The sequence below is a fragment of the Panulirus ornatus genome, chromosome 55 (genome assembly GCF_036320965.1).
Source record: "Panulirus ornatus isolate Po-2019 chromosome 55, ASM3632096v1, whole genome shotgun sequence".
In the NCBI taxonomy this organism is placed as follows: domain Eukaryota; kingdom Metazoa; phylum Arthropoda; class Malacostraca; order Decapoda; family Palinuridae; genus Panulirus; species Panulirus ornatus.
This window is the reverse complement of record NC_092278.1, coordinates 20,939,857-20,958,178: the sequence shown is the minus strand read 5'-3', so window position 1 is coordinate 20,958,178 and position 18,322 is coordinate 20,939,857. Positions and strand designations below refer to the sequence as shown.

Here is an 18,322-nt window from a genome sequence, read left to right as displayed (position 1 = left end):
ATATATCAAATCATGTGAATTCCACACATACCTATATATAATCGAACTCTCTATATAACTAACCTCTATTATAATGATTACATTAACTGTACGGGTCGTCACCATCATCTATACATAACCTTAGAAGCAAGCAAGATGGAGGATTCATCATGTGTACCACAGATTAAGGGAACTCGGGCGGGGCAAAAGGCAATATGCCAGCGCTCTCTCTCTCTCTCTCTCTCTCTCTCTCTCTCTCTCTCTCTCTCTCTCTCTCTCTCTCTCTCTCTCGTGGGCTAATTAAATAACCCCCCGCGACCCACGTCCCGTCACTGGCTCCTCTGTTTACTGTATCCCGTTAGGTCGGGCCGAACGCCGTTTCCCGCCTCCTCCTCCTCCTCCTCCGTCTCTCTCTCTCTCTCTCTCTCTCTCTCTCTCTCTCTCTCTCTCTCTCTCTCTCTCTCTCTCTCTCTCTCTGTGTACGTGCTTACTTGTATATATAAGTTCGAACTAAAAGGGAACGGAGTGGGCCTTACAGTTCTCTAACAACATAATTACGACATGAGGGATAATATAACAATAATCATAATCATAATACAGTAATATGATCATTAATAGTAATAGCAGTATCATTATCATTTATGATAATTAACAATTATCATTATCATCATTATTGATCAATTTTGCCAGTTCTTTCTATACTTCAGCACGACACTGCCTAACACGCTCTTGTTAAAATCAACTTGTTAAAATTAACTCACTGTTAACCTCGCATCTCAAAGACGATCTACACTGATCACCCAGCATGTTCATTCGGCGAGCCTGGAGTTTAGAAGTATCGGCCAATGACGGAAATGAACACACGAAAATGTCCATTTGGCATTGGAGGCAACGTCGGCATTTTAAGACACAGTATTAAAGGCTTGGAGGTACATTCTTGGAGGTACATTCTTCAAGCTTGGAGGTACATTCTTGGAGGTACATTCTTCAAGCTTGGAGGCAAACAGCTTAACGTGGGGTAAATTTTGGTGGTGTTAAAGAGACAGTGGAAAATACGTAGCGAGGTGCATCTTACAGTCTCAGCTTGGTCTGGTGGTCTGGGAGGTAGTGTGTGTCATTTTCAAAGGTAATTTGGCGGTGTAGATGGTACATTTGGCGGTGTAGATGGTACATTTGGCGGTGTAGATGGTACATTTGGCGGTGTAGATGGTACATTTGGCGGTCCGAGGTGAAAATTTGGCGACCCTCAAATAGTTAGCCAGTTCCTTATGGGGAATTGCTATGAAAAGTTCATCCAATCCCCTTAAGGGGAGGTGCCAATCCAACCCCCCTTCAGGGGAGGTGCCAATCCAACCCCCCTTAAGGGGAGGTGCCAATCCTACCCCCCTTAAGGGGAGGTGCCAATCCTACCCCCCTTAAGGGGAGGTGCCAATCCTACCCCTTAAGGGGAGGTGCCAATCCTACCCCTTAAGGGGAGGTGCTAATCCTACTCCTTAAGGGGAAGTGCCAATCCTACCCCTTAAGGGGAGATGCCAATCCAACCCCTTAAGGGGAGGTGCCAATCAAACCCCCTTAAGGGAAGGTGCCAATCCAACCCCTTAAGGGGAGGTGCCAATCCAACCCCTTAAGGGGAGGTGCCAATCCTAACCCTTAAGGGAAGGTGCCAATCCAACCCCTTAAGGGGAGGTGCCAATTCTAACCCTTAAGGGGAGATGCCAATCCTACCCCCCTTAAGGGAAGGTGCCAATCCAACCCCTTAAGGCGAAGTGCCAATCCTACTCCTTAAGGGGAGGTGCCAATCCAACCCCTTAAGGGGAGGTGCCAATCCAACCCCCTTAAGGGGAGGTGCCAATCCAACCCCCTTAAGGGAAGGTGCCAACCTAAAAGGGGTCATGCGACAGTTTCTTCCCCCCCTCCCTCCTTCCTAAGTTGAATTACGGAAAGGTATCGCCCCAGACCAGAGGGATTCGACCCTTCGTGGCAGGAATAACCCACAGGGTTTGATCCCATTATGCTAAATCTCAACCCTCTGAAAAATACACAAAATGGAGTTTGTTTATTGTTTGTCGTCCCAGCTGGACTCCTGGGCGTTCGTGTAAGACTCAAGCCAGCAGACAATTCGTATCTACACCAAACAGGAAGACAGCACGTGTGTGTTTGCAAAACACGCACGAAATTGATGGATTTCGAAGATCTAATAAATTTCGACGTGACGCTGATTGGATGAATATGAAATCATCGTGAGTGTTGATTTTGACGAAGCCTCCACAGTCTTACGGTGTGTCAGTAATGTAAGGTTTATTCATAAATCCTAAATGGCAATTATGTCCTTATGACTTCTGCGTACGAATACACACACACACACACACACACACACACACACACACACACCTGGCTTAGGTGTGTGTGTGTCTGTGTGTGTGTGTCTGTGTGTGTGTGTGTGTGTGTGTGTGTGTGTGTGTGTGTGTGTGTGTGTGTGTGTGTGTAAACATGGGAGTAAAGACATGGTACATATATACAAGGTTAAGAGACAGGGTAACATGAGTGTAAAACATTTTTCCTGTAGCGCACACACACACACACACACACACACACACACACACACACACACACACACACACACACGTCCATAACTAGTATAAGCTTCTCCAGTTTGGTCAACGCACTTAAAAAAATCACAGAGAGCTAACAGAGAAGGTGTGGAGGAGAGCAATAAAGATGGCAACTGAAACAAAGACATCTGAGTCACGGTGAGAGATTAGAAGCCATAAACTCGTGCACCAAGGAAGAGAGAAGAGTGAGGAGTGATTTGACCTCAACGTTTTGAGTTCTTTTCAAAAACCAGTTTGAACGACATCAACAGCGAACGAGTTCTTAAAAAAAAAAACAATTCTTCTGAGACAGAACCACTTGAGGACATAACGTGATAGCCAACAACAAACTTACAATACAATATACTCAGAAATACGTCTCTAGTAAACAACAAAAGAATGGCGGAACAATGAGATAAACTGAGTGAGGAGATTGTGAGTATGGACGGTCAACGACCCACTTACAACGTCGTATGACAGTAAAGATGGTCAGAGGCTGTGCGACTGTCCATGGACGGAGAGGAATACAGTCTCGTCCAGCAACTCCACCTTTTTAAGGAATCCATCGTTTCCCAGCTACTGGACGTAGTTCAGCCTTGATGCTGTAGGAACCCAGTAATAAAAGTCATTGGGTTTATATATTTATCTATATACATCATCTATCGTATCATCTTATCTATCTATCTACCTCGTACCTCCTGGTACATATCGAGCCGCCCTGGGCAGCCAGTCCTTCCCCATCAGGTTAGCTTCTAGATCATGGAAACAACCCATCATAGTGCAAGGCATACCAGCTAAATAAATAAATAAATAAATAAATAAATAAATAAAGTCTCCCTGACTCTGCGGGAATGTCCCGGATGAGTGTGGCGGATGAGAGACAGGAACTGTGAAATAGTAATGACAATGTGAGGTAGATCGAGGCCTTGAGGTCAATATATCACGTCAAGTATTATCTCTTAAAGAAGCGTTGTTGATCTCTCTCCCTCTCGAGGGTATATGTGATGAACCTGGCGATCATACGCTCGAGGGTGACGTACCGTCGTGCTCAAGGGTGACGTACCGTCGTGCTCAAGGGTGACGTACCGTTGTGCTCAAGGATGACGCAACGTCGTGCTCAAGGGCCACGTACAGTCGTGCTCAAGGGTGACGTACCGTCGTGCTCAAGAGTGACGTACCGTTGTGCTCAAGGGTCACGTACCATCGTACTCAAGGGTCACGTACCGTCGTGCTCAAGGGTGACGTACCATCGTGCTGAAGGGTCACGTACCGTCGTGCTCAAGGGTCGAGTACCGTCGTGCTCAAGAACACAGCTCATGCTCAACAGACAGACGCAAACCACGCCAACAAGAGGAAGACCTCGGACCTCGCAGGCTCTTGGGTCAGCAGGAGGAGGTCTGAATGTCTGTGACCTGAAAGAAGTAGGCCAGAGTCGCTACTGACGAAGCTCTACGCGAGCTCGAGGTGAAAGGCTGTGGCCTTCGTCAGGAGGGTTCTGGAGAGCGAGGCATTGAGGAGTGACCAGAGAAGACCTGATGGTCTATGACGAGGGTCTCTGCTCGGGGAGACTACATAGAAGGACAGATAACACAAGACCTGATGGTCTATGACGAGGTTATCTGCTGGAGGCCAGTACATGAGAAGGACAGATAACACAAGACCTGATGGTCTATGACGAGGTTATCTGCTGGAGGCCAGTGCATGAGAAGGACAGATAACACAAGACCTGATGGTCTATGACGAGTTTATCTGCTGGAGGACAGTACATGAGAAGGACAGATACAGGAAGCACCAACTGGTCAATGACCAGGTTATCTGCTGGAGGAGAAATTTTTCAGGGAAAAATATCCACCACAACTACAGACAGGAAGGAAAGAGACAATGTCTTCATGGAAAGCCCCAAGACCCACATTACCTGCTACCTTCCAGACTGGCCAAGAAGGCAGGCGCGAAACTGGGGGAAAAAAAGGTGTGTATGGAATCATGCAAATCAAATTGAAATGGACGGGAGGGAAATGGTGAGCTCGCTGGGGGCCACAACCCTCGGAGGCTGCTATACACGATGGTAGTAAGGGGGGCCACTAGCGAAGGCCTGCCTCTCTCTCTCTCTCTCTCCTGCATACCTTCTGCTGTGAGGGAGGGGGGGGGGGGGTTCCAGGTTGGGGGGGAGGAGTTTGATATTATGGAAATCATATGGCCAGTGGCAGCAACACCCGGACGAAAATACCAGAACACAAGGTCTAACTTCCTGGAGAAGATGGGATATTGTTCACATGGTGGTCTTCCGTTGGGGATGGTCCGTGCATGTGTGTCTTACGTAAGGATGGTCTGTGCGTGTCTTCCGTGCGGATGGTCTGTGTTGTGCGTGTGTGTTCCGTACGGATGGTCTGTGTGTGTGTGTGTGTGTGTGTGTGTGTGGATGGTCTGCGAGTGCGTTCCGTAAGATGGATGGTCCGTGCATGAGTTAAGTATGTGTGGTCTGCGAAGGTTTCTTCATAGTTACTTTAGGTTTCATCATAAAGTCGAACAGTCTTCTCCTTTTTAAGGTTAACCGAGTTCCTTTTTTTAAGGGTTCTCTGAATGGTGTCTATTTCGTCATGCAGTCTGCAGATGAGAAGGGTTTCTTAATCGAGTACAGAAACCATTCTTTTGTGGTTTCATTACACGGGTTTTCTAGACCGTTCCTCCATAGGTTTCTCTGCTTCGTCGTGTTTCTTTATAAAGTTACGTCGGCCATTCAAATATTCAAATATTTGAATATTTGAATATTTGATATTCAAATATTTGAATATTTGAATATTTGATATTCAAATATTTGAATATTTGAATATCAGAGGGTTTTCTAACACGCTAACACTGATGGTTTCTTTATAGTTAGTACAAAGTAATTCCAGTTTTTTTAATTACTTTGAAAATTACTTTTAATTTCTTTTGATTACATTGAGGTTTTGAGAGGAATTCATGATTACTTTGATGTTTTCATAATGGTTTCTGGTTACTTTAATGATGTTTTAGACGTGATTCTAATTACTTCTAGTTTAGTTTTCTAATTACTTTGTAGGTTACTTTTGAGCGTTTTCAAAATTACTTCTAAAGTAAATTTAGAGGATTTTCTCGGAAATTCATTCTACTTATAATCCTACTTTACAGGTTTACACTACTTTACATTAACTGATTACTTACAAAAAAAGTAAAAGGATTTTTCTGCGGGGGGAAAAAATAAGCCATCAAAAGTAACTTTCAAATACACTTACAACAGCTTGTATCACTTATAAAAGTGGCAATTAAGTAATGGAACCTTCCATTTGTGAATTGGCTTCCGAACATGATTTATGAGGGTAATTAAGAGCCTTCCATAATTTTGACATTTAAACGAGTAATTATCTTAACATTCTATATGGAAGACTTGCTTACTTTGCTCTCTATCTTATCAAGATACAACGTAAAGATATATTTTCTTTATTTGTTTACTGTCTTAACAGTCTTTCTCATCATCAATATATATATATATATATATATATATATATATATATATATATATATATATATATATATATATATATATATATATCTTTCATTTTCTGACAGTGCAGCCGTGAGTTAAGTAATATACATTTATCTATCTATCTAGCCAACCCTCTGGTGTCGAACCAGGGTCCTCGACTTTCCAAGGAGCCACTTTACCCTTCAGCATCGCCCCAGATGGTCGTGTGTGTACGTCAGGCCACAGACAACACTACCATGTGGGTCCCCAACTCCAGCCAGATCTCTAAGTCCGCGTCTCCCTAAACGTTTTCTCGCGTCTCCCTAAACGTTTGATCGCGTCTCCCGAAACGTTTGCTCGCGTCTCCCGAAACGTTTGCTCGCGTCTCCCGAAACGTTTGCTCGAGTCTCCCTAAACGTTTGCTCGCGTCTCCCGAAACGTTTGCTCGTGTCTCCCGAAACGTTTGCTCGAGTCTCCCGAAACGTTTGCTCGCGTCTCCCAAAACGTTTGCTCGCGTCTCCCGAAACGTTTGCTCGCGTCTCCCTAAACGTTTGCTCGCGTCTCCCGAAACGTTTGCTCGCGTCTCCCAAAACGTTTGCTCGCGTCTCCCGAAACGTTTTCTCGCGTCTCCCTAAACGTTTGCTCGCGTCTCCCTAAACGTTTGCTCGCGTCTCCCAAAACGTTTGCTCGCGTCTCCCGAAACGTTTGCTCCGTCCTCAGCTCCCTCCCTCTCTCCCCCCACCACCATCATCATCATCTCCATCACTCCACCCCGCCTTCACCACCACCACCAGCCCTCACCACCCACCACCAACACTCCCTCACTCCCTCCCTCCTACCCAAGCCTCCCCCAACCCAAACATAAACATAACCACATCCCATCATTTCAACCCCTGAACAACAACAACAACAACAACAACAACAAAAACACTCACCTGACATCATTACAGTAATGTATTTGAGTCCCCCCCCCTCCTTCCCCCCCGGGAGTGAGGGAGGGGGGGGGGGGTCAGGTCTCTGTCCTCCCAAACCACCAGTCCATCAACGGCTCTTTTTCGAACCACTATACCAGATGAATTTCGACCCAAAAGACCGCGCCGGTTTATGTGTGTGTGTGTCCCCCCCCCCCCCCCCCGTAACGGCTGCCGCAGTTAAACCTGTTTTATAGTTCATTTTCCCCGGGTGTTTTGTTGGTTTGTTTACCACGGCCACGGGGGAGAAGAGAGGAGGGCCCCAGGCCGTGACACTGGTTCGAATCCGCGTCATCGGGAACCGAAGCGCTTCGCTCGCTGTCTCGTTCGACACACACACACACACACACACACACGCGCGCACGTATAACGCAATATACTTCAAGGATGATTAGGTTGGGGGAGTTATTGATCAATCAAAACCCTATTTATCAATCCCGTTTACTGTGGTTCACTACACCTTATTCCGAGATGCGGCTTCGAAGCGGTTCATTCGCTGGGAAGCCGAACCGACGGAGGTGTAGGGAGAGAGGGAGTGGATGGGGTGTGTGTTGGGGGATGAACGTGTTCAACACCCGCTAATGCCACGCCAGGTAATGTCTCGACCAGCCCCAGACTAATAGCCCCACTGGAGATTATTAGCGGCTAATGAGGAGCGCTTATCACCCCGAAATAAACGAAACGCTTCGAAAGTTTCGCCCCCGCTCGACCGCGAGTCGTCGAATCATCAACTCGACCCTTACCCTGGTGTATGTATGACCCATTACTCCCCTTAGTACTAACGAGGGGGGAAAAAAGGGGGGGGGTGTAAGGGCCCCCTTGTTGATAATATACCCCCCCCCTCAGGTTATCAACAGGTCAAAAGGGGTCAAATAATCACATGTCTTAAATAAATTGGACATCTATCTGCCTAGAGACACTGACCAACGTTTGTAGAACGTTTGCCTTAAAAAACGTTTTAAAGTCTTTCTCAAGGTCTTCGTCAACGTTTGTGGAGTACGTTGGTTCGAATCTTCCTTTACAGACCAAGCTTGAAAAGTATAAATCTATACATATTCTTTAATGAGATAATTCAGTAAAAAGCACATACGACAGGGAGTGGATTTATATGATGTATATACATAATACAAATTATACTGTGTACAGATCTGTACCCCTACAGGTAGAGACCCTCCACCCTACAGGTAGAGACCCTCCACCCTACAGGTAGAAACCCTCCACCCTACAGGTAGAGACCATCCACCCTACAGGTAGAGACCCTCCATCCTACAGGTAGAGACCATCCACCCTACAGGTAGAGACCCTCGACCCTACAGGTAGAGACCATCCATCCTACAGGTAGGAGACCCTCCACCCTACAGGTAGAGACCCTCCAACCTACAGGTAGAGACCCTCCAACCTAAAGGTAGAGACCCTCCAACCTACAGGTAGAGATCATCCACCCTACAGGTAGAGACCATCCACCCTACAGGTAGAGCCCTCCACCCTACAGGTAGAGACCATCCACCCTACAGGTAGAAACCCTCCACCCTACAGGTAGAGACCCTCCACCCTACAGGTAGAGACCTTACAGGTGTACGTAATAATGACCAGTACCATGTGGTGAGGTTTCCACGTGTGTACTGACCTGGGGAAGTGTCACTCAGGGGGGGAGAGGTGGGGGGGGGGGGAGGGAGTGTTCCAGCGTAACATTTGAGGTGCCATCGTACCTGCCTCCCCTGAATCTGGGGTCATATCACAGTTTTTGGCCAGGGGGTACTGTACCTTCTTCCCCCACCCCTTAATCTGGGGTCACATCACAGCTTTTGGCCAGGGGGTACTGTACCTTCTTCCCCCCCCCCCCTCAATCTGGGGTCACATCACAGCTTTTGGCCAGGGGGTACTGTACCTTCTTCCCCCCCCCCTGAATCTGGGGTCATATCACAGCTTAGGCCAGGGGAGGCACTCTACCCTTCCTTCCCCCCCTTAAATCTTGGGGGGGTCACACTGCATCTCAGGGTAGGCGATCTCTCCCCTGAATCTGGGGTCATATCACAGCTTAGGCCAGGGGGGGGGGGGGTACTCTACCCTTCCTTCCCCCCCTTAAATCTTGGGGGGGGGTCACACTGCATCTCAGGGGAGGCGATCTCTCCCTTTCCTCCCTCCCCCGGACTCTGGGGGGTCACACCACACCCCAGGCCAGGCGGGGAGAGGAGCAGGTGGGGTGATGGCGTGGGGGTTGCCTCCCTCCCCCCCCACACTTGGCCCACCAATTCCTCGAGCTATCTTCACCTCCCTGGGTGACACAGACACACACACACACACACACACACACACACACACACACAAAAAGAGTGGGTTCCCATGAATAGCTAAGTAAGGGGAACCGAACCATGTGTGATTGGTCGCAAGATATCCAACAACCCCCCCACCCACCCCCCCCCCCACGGATTAGTTATACCAACCTTGCTGTTTGGGATTAGCCAGTCAGTGATTATACCTCTGGGTGGGTGGGGGGGGGGGAGAAGCTAGGCCTGTGTGAGGGGAGGCCTATGCCCACAGTTCTATGGGGTGTGGGGGGGGGGGGAAGGACGAGGGATTGGCCAGTCGTCTTAGCTGGGGTATTGGTGTACTGGAGCAGTGGTTTAGCTGGGGTGTTGGAGCAGTGGTTTTAGTGTGACAGTGGTTTAGCTGAAGCTGTGGTTTACCTGTAGGAGTGGTTTAGCTCTGATGATGGTCAAGATGTGCTGTGGCAATGGTTTAACTGTGGTCACAGTTCAGCAGTGCAGATGATTCAGCTGTGGTAATGGGCTTAGCTGTGGTTTTTCAAGGTTTAGCGACGGGAATGGTTTAGCAGAGGCCATAACCTGGCCATAGCTTTGGTTTAGCTGAGGCCTGGCTCACCACAGTACTTCAAACAATAACACTTGACAATGACAGAGACAGCAACAACATGGACCAGCTACCACCGTAAACATCGGTGCCACAAACAACAACAACAACAACAACAACAACACAAACATCATCCTCCAACAACAACACGAAGAACATCATCCTCCAACAACATTACAAACATCATCCTCCAACAACAACACGAAGAACATCATCCTCCAACAACAACACGAAGAACATCATCCTCCAACACCACGACGAACATCATCCTCCAACACCACGACGAACATCATCCTCCAACAACAACACGAAGAACATCATCCTCCAACACCACGACGAACATCATCCTCCAACAACAACACGAAGAACATCATCCTCCAACACCACGACGAACATCATCCTCCAACAACACTACAGACATCATCCTCCAACACCACGACGAACATCATCCTCCAACAACACTACAGACATCATCCTCCAACACCACGACGAACATCATCCTCCAACAACACTACAGACATCATCCTCCAACACCACGACGAACATCATCCTCCAACAACACTACAGACATCATCCTCCAACAACACTACAAACATCATCCTCCAACACCACGACGAACATCATCCTCCAACAACATTACAAACATCATCCTCCAACACCACGACGAACATCATCCTCCAACAACAACACAAACCCCACCTGAATCATCTCCAACAACACGACAAACATCGTCTCCAACACTCTTAACCATCACCAACAGCCAGTATCGCCAACACCACACCCAGCATAACAGGGTAAGCTGGTTTCCTCCACCACCCCCACCACCACCACAGAGCCACACAATACACTAACTACAGGGAAAAAAAAATACAACATTGAATAGTCAGTTGCGTCTCAAGACTATGTCAGGACTTGAGGTCCTTTTGGAAATGGTTCCTCTCTATCCAGTATGTCTTCGAAGATGTCTCCAATATGTCAAATGGTTCCTCTCTATCCAGTATGTCTTCGAAGATGTCTCCAATATGTCAAATGGTTCCTCTCTATCCAGTATGTCTTCGAAGATGTCTCCAATATGTCAAATGGTTCCTCTCTATCCAGCATGTCTTCGAAGATGTCTCCAATATGTCGTCTATAAAACATCTCCAGTGTGGCCATTACATCTTTCGCAATGTCTAAATGACGCGTCTGGCTTGTTCCTCACTGACTCATCCACTGGGTCATGTTATGACCTGGGTCATGGCCGGGGTGCTGGACGTGTGAGTCCGGACTGGACCCAGTGTGAGTCATGTGCTGCTGGTTCACTGGTCCTCTCTCATGGCCACAGTCTGGAGGCTTCAACCTCCATGGGTTCCTGACCCTCCATATGGGTTCAGGAAAGGACCTTGATCCTCCATGGGTTCCTAACCTCCCTGGGGGCCAACGTAGGATCTTGAACCTCCTCCCTTGGGGAGTTATACCGCTTCCCGCACCATTCTAACTGTTCCTTGCACATTCCCTCCCACCAAATTCCTTCTTACTTCCCTTGTTCTTTCCCTCTTTAATAAACACCTAATTTGCATGTCTCACTGTCTCCCAGCCAGTGTGGGAGGAGGGCGTGTCTTTGGCTCCCCTACGTTCCTTCTCCCCAACGAGGTCTGGCCTCGCGGGGTGTAGATCCGTCACTCCCACGTACAGCGTCCTGGTTCTCCTAAACTCATCAGCACCTCTTATCTTCCTATCAGTGTGTGTGTGTGTGTGTGTGTGTGTGTGTGTGTGTGTGTGTGTGTGTGTGCGTGTGTGTGTGTGTTCACAACGCATTTTCCTGCCCAGTTTTCTCAGCGATCTTTCTTCTGTTCGCTTCCAGGAGCGGCTCATTAGCAAAGTCAGTCAGTCAGTCAAGCAGAGTCGCCCACCTGACTGCGACACACTAGAGGGATGTGGCCACATCTTCCCTCCTCCGTCCTGGAGCGCACACGCCCCGAGGGCTCTCTCTCTCTCTCTCTCTACGTATCACCTCTTATTTTATTATTTTGAGGTCAGTCTTTGTTCTCCACCACCACTGCTGGACCGTCTTGGGCGCGTCTATATTCGTCTGATGGTGGGACGATCAGGGTGGTGACCCCCTGTCCTTATCTTAATCCAAGCTGTCAAAAGGGCCCCCTTCTGAGCCTTGGTCCATCCACGTACATAATGCGACTCTCACCCAACGCTGTATCCGCCTTCATCACACTACTACTGACGAAGTTCGAGGTGTTGTGTCGACGCCTGAAGGTCCTCTTCTCGCTGTATCCGTCTTCATCACACTACTACTGACGAAGTTCGAGGTGTTGTGTCGACGCCTGAAGGTCCTCTTCTCGCTGTATCCGCCTTCATCACACTACTACTGACGAAGTCCGAGGTGTTGTGTCGACGCCTGAAGGTCCTCTTCTGAGACAGATGTACACCATGTTATCAATCATAGCCATGCTTAAGGGCGTTGCGTCTCATCTCCATCATCTGCGTCAAGTCGGACTGAATTTCATCAGCCACGTCTCTTCCTACAGCTGAAGGTTGGTGAAGGTCACATTGTACGTTTCCTTGATCCTGGACTCCCTAATCACTTATCTCACTAGTACTGCATCATCTGCAGATACACGTATTTAGGTTAGGTTCAAGTCTCAGCCAATGGTTTACACGGATCTGGGATAACAGTGGGGCACCAGGATCAGACCCTACGGGATGCCACTCCAACCCAGGTACACGAGACATACTATCGTATATATCCTTTACGTCCTCCTAAATTACAAAATGATCCACCGATATTCCAGGAAACACAACCCATCTTCTTTTCTTTTTTTCTAAGCCAATGCTGAGTCCAGATGAATCATAATACGAGACCTCTTCAATTTCAGCACCTGTTGCTTATCCTTCACATTCCTCCTTTGCATGTGATCATTCACTGGCTAGTCTCTGTCATCTTTTCCCAACGCGTTTCAGACTCCACCCGTCAGAGCTACTGGACAATCATTGAACTCATCTTTCCTCTAGCTCCATCGAACCCCGTCTCTAACCACTCCATGAGTTGGTCGAAATCATTTTCACTCTTATTATATACATACATATATATATATATATATATATATATATATATATATTATCCCTGGGGATAGGGGAGAAAGAATACTTCCCACGTATTCCCTGCGTGTCGTAGAAGGCGACTAAAAGGGAAGGGAGCGGGGGGCTGGAAATCCTCCCCTCTCGTTTTTTTTTTAATTTTCCAAAAGAAGGAACAGAGAAGGAGGCCAGGTGAGGATATTCCCCCAAAGGCCCAGTCCTCTGTTCTTAACGCTACCTCGCTATTGCGGGAAATGGTAAATAGTATGAAAGATATATATATATATAAGAGCAAGGTTATTAGGTACAGTAGGGTTGAGGGTCAAGTCAATTGGGAGGTGAGTTTGAATGGTGAAAAACTGGAGGAAGTGAAGTGTTTTAGATATCTGGGAGTGGATCTGTCAGCGGATGGAACCATGGAAGCGGAAGTGGATCATAGGGTGGGGGAGGGGGCGAAAATTTTGGGAGCCTTGAAAAATGTGTGGAAGTCGAGAACATTATCCCGGAAAGCAAAAATGGGTATGTTTGAAGGAATAGTAGTTCCAACAATGTTGTATGGTTGCGAGGCGTGGGCTATGGATAGAGTTGTGCGCAGGAGGATGGATGTGCTGGAAATGAGATGTTTGAGGACAATGTGTGGTGTGAGGTGGTTTGATCGAGTAAGTAACGTAAGGGTAAGAGAGATGTGTGGAAATAAAAAGAGCGTGGTTGAGAGAGCAGAAGAGGGTGTTTTGAAATGGTTTGGGCACATGGAGAGAATGAGTGAGGAAAGATTGACCAAGAGGATATATGTGTCGGAGGTGGAGGGAACGAGGAGAAGAGGGAGACCAAATTGGAGGTGGAAAGATGGAGTGAAAAGGATTTTGTGTGATCGGGGCCTGAACATGCAGGAGGGTGAAAGGAGGGCAAGGAATAGAGTGAATTGGAGCGATGTGGTATACAGGGGTTGACGTGCTGTCAGTGGATTGAATCAAGGCATGTGAAGCGTCTGGGGTGAACCATGGAAAGCTGTGTAGGTGTGTATATTTGCGTGTGTGGACGTGTGTATGTACATGTGTATGGGGGGGTTGGGCCATTTCTTTCGTCTGTTTCCTTGCGCTACCTCGCAAACGCGGGAGACAGCGACAAAGTATAAAAAAAAAAAATATATATATATATATATATATATATATATATATATATATATATATATATATATATATATATATATACATAACGCTTGTTCACCAATGGCGTCTTAAGCTACGTCTCTCACTTCGATATCAACTACTGACTGTTCTACGTTTTCTATCCTATTCTTGTGTCTCCCCTGACGATGTGATCATTGCACGAAAGTGCACTTGGGAACTTACCGTGTTCCATTTTTTTCTTCGTGGAGAGAGAGAGAGAGAGAGAGAGAGAGAGAGAGAGAGAGAGAGAGAGAGAGAGAGAGAGAGAGAGAGAGAGGCAAATCATTGAAAAGACTGATACACAGTTGGACAAAAACACATTAAACATAATAACACGGGCCTTTCCAAAAAAAAAAAAGAAAAAAAAAACGCATAAATTCACATACCTGTACAAAATGACCAATTACCATACACCCAGGTGTGTCCACAGAATTAGCCGCCGGTGACCTCTGGCAAGGATGCACCAGGTTAGGGGGGGGGGGATTTATTTTTTTTCACATGATGGAATTTTCAAGTCTGCGGTAACGCTCCTCCGCGATGCATGTCACTGGGATCATTCGCCTGCACAACACGTCCTACAAATATATCAAAGGGATCTAAGACGGAAACTGAGTTCGAAAAAAAAGTAAATAAATTTACAATAAAAAAAAATATATATATATACTTTCATTGGCATGTCAACTTTCTCGCCCACACCCCGGGCCTCACGTCACGTGGCAAAAAAATTTTCGTCACAATCTTTCGATCCTTTGGCAAAATGGTTCGGTCGGCTTCATCTCTACAAGGAGGTTATCGGCTTCGCTAGGTTACACATGGAACCAATATGGCGATGATTAACCTCTTATCACCAATCCTCCTGTGTTCCGTTTTTTGTATTTTGAGGTGGCTCATATGTAATTACACTTATTATTCATCACGATGGTCAAAGAAGATTATTAATCTCACACCATCCGTTCATGCGAGGGCCATCCAGAAATATGACCAACGTGAGTGGAGGATGAAACGTGACGTCACGTAATAACAGCCAATAAGGACCCCCGAGCCCCGCGAGGCTCCGCCCCTGCCCCTGTCTATATAAACGGCGCTTGGCCGTATCTCGGCGCTGTTGGCTTGGTGGTCCCGGAGAAGGTGGAGGTCACTAGACGCTGATAGTCAAGTCTGAAGAAGTTGCCTCCACGATCTTGACCTCGTGTGAAGGATCTCCCCCAGCCAGAAGAACTCAGGACGCCGCAGCGAGACGGGCGAGAGGATCTCCTACAGACACAGCGACTCCGTCTGCCGGCTCCCGAACGACACGCGCTTCAAGAACCGGATCCCCTCGCTGAAGCCAAACCGACGGACACCACTTGCCGGATACCGTACGGACGAGGTGAGTGAGTCACGTTCATGCCATGATGGTGAGGAGGTTCAGGGAGGGTGAAGGACGCAGGGAGGAGGTTGTGAGAAGCTAAGGAGAAAGGACGTTAGAAAACGGGCGATGGTGAGAGCGGTGTGTGACCGTGAGAGGGGGAGAAAGTGAGAGGGAATGAGGGGGTAAGTACAGGGTGAGGTCTGATGGGTGGATACCAAAGGGTGGAGGTGGTATGAAAGTCAAGGGAGAGACAGTGCTTTGGGGAGAGAGAGAGAGAGAGAGAGAGAGAGAGAGAGAGAGAGAGAGAGAGAGAGAGAGAGAGAGAGAGAGAGAGAGAGATTAAAGATAGCTCTAGAGCCAGTCCAAAGATAGTAAGATAGTTCTAATGCCAGTCCAGAGAGAGGCTTTCCTAACCTAACCAAAATGGAGGAGGGTGGGTTGGGTTGGAGGTACACAGAAACCACATCTTAACGAAGGTATTTACTCGCGTAAGCTAAAGTCTCCCTCCACCTAACCTGATCTAACAGGCCATTCCTAACCTAACCTAACCTGATCTAACAGGCCACTCCTAACCTAACCTAACCTGAGCTAACAGGCCACTCCTAACCTAACCTAACCTGAGCTAACAGGCCACTCCTAACCTAACCTAACCTAACTTAACCTGATCTAACAGGCCACTCCTAACCTAACCTAACCTGATCTAATAGGCCACTCCTAACCTAACCTAACCTAACCTAACCAAAACTAGCCCCTACCCCCCCAAACCCAACTAAGAACTCACCTAACCTCCTTAAACGGCTTACTTAAACTAATCCACGCTAACCTAACGACTTTCATGACCTAGCTCGTTTTATTAAAGTCTCCCTTGACCTAACGTATACAGCCTTTTACCAGTATATCCTACCTGACCCCAAGGGCTTCTCTTAACTTTAACAAAAAAAAAAAAGGCCTTTTCTAAACTACTCTAAGGGCCCTTTCTGGCCATCTCTGGACAGGTTTTAAGACCACTACAAAGAAAACCTATTTTTTTTTTTCTATATCGTGCATCTATCCATATCTGCTGTAGTTATGTTAGTCTAAACTACTAGGAAAATAGTCAGGCCAAGTTTTTCCCAGGAGAGTCAACCTCATTTCACAGGTTTGTGAACCCCAACACCATTTTCTATACCTTATACCGATACAAACAGCCTGTTGTATCCTTTGATGATTTTTTAAGAACCTAAGACCCAATGGTGTCAAGAATTTAGGACCTGACCATCAAAGGCCTCCAGAAATTAAGACAAAAGACTTAGAACTTAGAACCCGTCAAGTTTGGGTCTTCAGAGCTCAGGACTCTGTCTTTACAAGGCTTCGAACAACCACAGGAGCCGCTGTACAGAAAACGAGAACTTTATACTTAGGTCTGTGGACAACCTCAGAAAAAAGAAGAGGTTGTCTGCATATATTTATATGAAGCAATTATCCCACAGCAATATACTATATATCTGCAATCATTTAATAATAGTAAAAAGGTTAATATCGAAATAAACACTACATGTGGAAAACACAAACACACATCGACATATATATCAAATCGTATTGCTATACTTAACTATTTCTCGCGTTATCGAGGTAGCGCCAGGAGCAGACGAAAATCGGACTCATTCGCTCTCATCCACTCTCTGTCTTTCATGTACAATGCACAGTAACCACAGCTTTCCTATCTACAGCCAAGGCTTGCAAACCTTTCTGTACATTCCCTCTGACCACTTCATAAGCCCTCCATCATTTCAATGACAGTACGTCGCCCCCTGTATACCACTTCGCGCTTTTGTTTTTTTTTCATCCCATGCACGCCAAACATTCTCCTGCACGTTCATCCATCATCTCCTTGCTATCTCCCACTTGTGACACGTACATTTTGAGGAATCCAGTTAAATAACAGGTTCCTTTGGAAAGAAAAAAATCCATTTACATTAGGGTCATTTTTGATAAGCTGATAATGGGTATAAGTTGTAAAAATTTATCTAACAATGTGACCTCAGGCTGGCAGACCAGGTCACCCCAGGTCACCATACTGTGGCCTGTGTGTGTGCTTGCTTCCCATGATGTCTACACCCACGTTAATTTGTTCTCAAGTTGTGATATGTATAAAAAATGTCTTAAATTTTTTCTTTACGCCACTATCTTTGGGCAAATATACAGATACACACCAGGTAACTTCAGAAAAACCTTATGATACAGTAATACACTTTCATACACCCATGAAAACTAAATACAGTATACATAAGTCTGAGTAACCATTAAATTATACACAAATACACATAATACAATACACAAATACACATAACTTAATACAGTATACACGAGTCTGAGTGACCACTAAGATATAAACTTATTACTTAATACAGTATACATAAACCTGAGTAACCACTAAGATATACACTTATTACTTAATACAGTATACATAAACATGAGTAACCACTAAGATATACACTTACTACTTAATACAGTCCACTAAGATATACACTTCTACTGAATACAGTATACATAAACATGAGTAACCACTAAGATATACACTTACTACTTAATACAGTATACATAAACATGAGTAACCACTAAGATATACACTTATTACTTAATACAGTATACATAAACATGAGTAACCACTAAGATATACACTTACTACTTAATACGGTATACATAAACCTCAGTGACAACTAAGATATACACAGACATACACTCAATATCCCCCAGTTCACACGGGAATATCTCCAACACACACACCAGTACACTTCAACACACCGTTACGTGAGATACGCAATAAAACACACCAGACTGATCCAATCTCCGTA

At 46.3% G+C, this 18,322-nt stretch overlaps 2 protein-coding genes across 4 annotated transcripts in view; one reads left to right on the top strand and one right to left on the bottom strand.

Annotated features, from left to right (window-relative positions):
- Atg17 (autophagy-related 17) overlaps positions 1-18,322 on the bottom strand; it is a 176,604-nt gene that overhangs the window by 139,381 nt on the left and 18,901 nt on the right. The gene's annotated exons all lie outside the window — the stretch shown is intronic.
- Positions 15,245-18,322, top strand: part of LOC139765521 (uncharacterized) — a 26,957-nt gene continuing 23,879 nt past the window's right edge. For both annotated transcript variants that reach the window (XR_011716678.1, XM_071693025.1), the window contains exon 1: positions 15,245-15,506. The gene's annotated coding sequence lies outside the window, so the exon portion shown is untranslated. The remainder of the gene's footprint in view (positions 15,507-18,322) is intronic.